Raw genomic sequence first — 4,443 nt, 5'->3', positions numbered from 1 at the left:
ACATAAAAGTCTTCAGTCTTGTTTTAAAGGTGCTCAGAGTTGGGGCAAGTCTTAAATCCTCTGGGAGTTTATTCCAGCTATTTGTTGCATAGTAACTAAATCCTGCTTTCCCATGTTTTGTGTTTACTCTGGGGATAATTAACAGATTGGTCTCAGAGGATCTTAGTGGTCTAGAAGGCTGATGTAGTGGAAGCATATCAGTTAAGTATTTTGGGCCTAAACCATGTAGGGATTTATAGGTTAGCAACATGATTTTAAAATCAATTCTCTGACCTACAGGAAGCCAATGTAACGATTTCAGAATTGGTGTAATATGATCAAATTTTTTGGTCTTTGTTAGAACTCTAGCAGCAGCATTCTGAACAAGCTGAAGCTTCCTCAGAGTTTGTTTTGGGAGACCTGTGAGGAGACCATTGCAGTAATCAAGCTTACTAGTGATAAAGGCATGTACAAGTTTTTGTAAGTCTTCGGTGGACATGAGCCCTCTAAGTCTTGCTATATTTTTAAGGTGATAATATGCCGATTTTGTAACTGATTTGATGTGACTGTCAAAATGTAAATCTGAATCCATGATAACCCCTAGATTTCTGGCTTTGATTGAGGTTTTCAGGGACAGAGAGTGAAGGTGTTGGGTTACTTTAAGCCTTTCCGTTTTAGCACCAAATACAATTATCTCTGTTTTATCCTCATTTAGCTGAAGGAAATTTCGGCACATCCAGTCTTTCACTTGCTCAATGCACTGGCACAGCAGATCTATGGGCCGATAGTCATTTGGTGATAGCGATACATAGATTTGCGTGTCATCAGCATAGCAATGATGGTCAATATTGTTATTATGCATGATTTGCCCTAGTGGGAGCATGTAGATGTTGAATAAAGAGGGTCCTAAGATCGAACCTTGTGGGACTCCACATGTCACATTGGTTGATTCTGATACAAAGTCGCCAATGGAAACAAAGTAGTTCCTATTTTGTAGGTAGGACCTGAACCAATTTAAGACAGTGCCTGAAAGCCCCACCCAGTTTTCTAACCTTTCCAGAAGTAATGTATGGTCTACAGTGTCGAATGCAGCACTGAGGTCAAGTAGCATTAGTATTGAGGTTTTGCCAGAGTCTGTGTTAAGGCGGATGTCGTTTACAACTTTAATAAGGCAAGGCAAGGCAAGGCAAGGCAACTTTATTTATATAGCACTTTTCATACACAAGGCAGACTCAAAGTGCTTCACATATAAACATTGTTATACATTAAAAAAGAAAAGAAAACATATGCAAAGAAATTAGTAAAATAGAAAGTTAAAAAGGCTTTTTAGTAAGTAAAATTGAAAGTGAGTTAAAAAGGCATTTTAGTAAAATAAAGCTAAAGTATTTAAGATTTAGCAGAAAGCTAAAGCAAACATAAAAGTCTTCAATCTTGTTTTGAAGGTGCTCAGAGTTGGGGCAAGTCTTAAATCCTCAGGGAGTTTATTCCAGCTATTTGTTGCATAGTAACTAAATCCTGCTTTCCCATGTTTCGTGTTTACTCGGGGGATAATTAACAGATTGGTCTCAGAAGATCTTAGTGTTCTAGAAGGCTTATGTAGTGGAAGCATATCAGTTAAATATTTTGGGCCTAAACCATGTAGGGATTTATAGGTTAGCAACATGATTTTAAAATCAATTCTCTGACCTACAGGAAGCCAATGTAACGATTTCAGAATTGGTGTAATATGATCAAATTTTTTGGTCTTTGTTAGAACTCTAGCAGCAGCATTCTGAACAAGCTGAAGCTTCCTCAGAGTTTGTTTTGGGAGACCTGTGAGGAGACCATTGCAGTAATCAAGCTTACTAGTGATAAAGGCATGTACAAGTTTTTGTAAGTCTTCTGTGGACATGAGCCCTCTAAGTCTTGCTACATTTTTAAGGTGATAATATGCAGATTTTGTAACTGATTTGATGTGACTTTCGAAATGTAAATCAGAATCCATGATAACCCCTAGGTTTCTGGCTTTGATTGAGGTTTTCAGGGACAGAGAGTGAAGGTGTTGGGTTACTTTAAGCCTTTCCGTTTTAGCACCAAATACAATTATCTCTGTTTTATCCTCATTTAGCTGAAGGAAATTTCGGCACATCCAGTCTTTCACTTGCTCAATGCACTGGCACAGCAGATCTATGGGCCGATAGTCATTTGGTGATAGCGATACATAGATTTGCGTGTCATCAGCATAGCAATGATGGTCAATATTGTTATTATGCATGATTTGCCCTAGTGGGAGCATGTAGATGTTGAATAAAGAGGGTCCTAAGATCGAACCTTGTGGGACTCCACATGTCACATTGGTTGATTCTGATACAAAGTCGCCAATGGAAACAAAGTAGTTCCTATTTTGTAGGTAGGACCTGAACCAATTTAAGACAGTGCCTGAAAGCCCCACCCAGTTTTCTAACCTTTCCAGAAGTAATGTATGGTCTACAGTGTCGAATGCAGCACTGAGGTCAAGTAGCATTAGTATTGAGGTTTTGCCAGAGTCTGTGTTAAGGCGGATGTCGTTTACAACTTTAATAAGGCAAGGCAAGGCAAGGCAAGGCAACTTTATTTATATAGCACTTTTCATACACAAGGCAGACTCAAAGTGCTTCACATATAAACATTGTTATACATTAAAAAAGAAAAGAAAACATATGCAAAGAAATTAGTAAAATAGAAAGTTAAAAAGGCTTTTTAGTAAGTAAAATTGAAAGTGAGTTAAAAAGGCATTTTAGTAAAATAAAGCTAAAGTATTTAAGATTTAGCAGAAAGCTAAAGCAAACATAAAAGTCTTCAATCTTGTTTTGAAGGTGCTCAGAGTTGGGGCAAGTCTTAAATCCTCAGGGAGTTTATTCCAGCTATTTGTTGCATAGTAACTAAATCCTGCTTTCCCATGTTTCGTGTTTACTCGGGGGATAATTAACAGATTGGTCTCAGAAGATCTTAGTGTTCTAGAAGGCTTATGTAGTGGAAGCATATCAGTTAAATATTTTGGGCCTAAACCATGTAGGGATTTATAGGTTAGCAACATGATTTTAAAATCAATTCTCGGACCTACAGGAAGCCAATGTAACGATTTAAGAATTGGTGTAATATGTTCAAATTTTTTGGTCTTTGTTAATACTCTAGCAGCAGCATTCTGAACAAGCTGAAGCTTCCTTAGAGTTTGTTTTGGGAGACCTGTAAGGAGACCATTGCAGTAATCAAGCTTACTAGTGATAAAGGCATGTACAAGTTTTTGTAAGTCTTCGGTGGACATGAGCCCTCTAAGTCTTGCTATATTTTTAAGGTGATAATATGCCGATTTTGTAACTGATTTGATGTGACTGTCAAAATGTAAATCTGAATCCATGATAACCCCTAGATTTCTGGCTTTGATTGAGGTTTTCAGGGACAGAGAGTGAAGGTGTTGGGTTACTTTAAGCCTTTCCGTTTTAGCACCAAATACAATTATCTCTGTTTTATCCTCATTTAGCTGAAGGAAATTTCGGCACATCCAGTCTTTCACTTGCTCAATGCACTGGCACAGCAGATCTATGGGCCGATAGTCATTTGGTGATAGCGATACATAGATTTGCGTGTCATCAGCATAGCAATGATGGTCAATATTGTTATTATGCATGATTTGCCCTAGTGGGAGCATGTAGATGTTGAATAAAGAGGGTCCTAAGATCGAACCTTGTGGGACTCCACACATCACGTTGGTTGATTCTGATACAAAGTCGCCGATGGAAACAAAGTAGTTCCTATTTTGTAGGTAGGATCTGAACCAATTTAAGACTGTGCCTGAAAGCCCCACCCAGTTTTCTAACCTGTCCAAAAGTATTGTATGGTCTACAGTGTCGAATGCAGCACTGAGGTCTAGTAGCATTAGGCGGTCTCAGTGCTGTGCAGGGGTCGAAATCCTGATTGGAAGGTGTCATAGCAACCAGTTGATGCCAGGAAGTGATTTAGTTGCTGGAGGACAACTTTCTCAATGATTTTACTTATGAAGGGTAGATTTGATATTGGTCTGTAGTTGTTAATAATAGAGGCATCTAGGATCCGCTTTTTTAAAAGGGGTTTAATAACTGCAGTTTTCAAAGCTTTTGGGAACTTGCCTGACTGGAGAGAGTTGTTAACTATCTGCAATATGTCTACTGCTAGGCAGTCGAAAACATTCTTAAAGAGGTTGGTAGGTATAGTATCAAGGCAACAGGTGGATGGCTTTAGTTGTGTCACAGTTTCCACAAGATTTTGAGAGTCTATAACATTAAAGCATGCCATCCTTGCCACGTAATTTTTGCCTGAACAGGGTGGTAGTCCAACATTTTTGTTTGACGTGGAGATATTGATGGCTCGTCTGATACCTTCAATTTTATCAATATAAAAAGCTGCAAACTCATTGCATTTCTGCGTGGAATGGAGATCAGGTGGAATTTCTATTGGGGGGTTGGTCAA

This window comes from Gadus chalcogrammus, chromosome 3 (genome assembly GCF_026213295.1).
Source record: "Gadus chalcogrammus isolate NIFS_2021 chromosome 3, NIFS_Gcha_1.0, whole genome shotgun sequence".
NCBI classification, from domain to species: Eukaryota; Metazoa; Chordata; class Actinopteri; order Gadiformes; family Gadidae; genus Gadus; species Gadus chalcogrammus.
Note: the sequence above shows the minus strand (reverse complement) of the source record.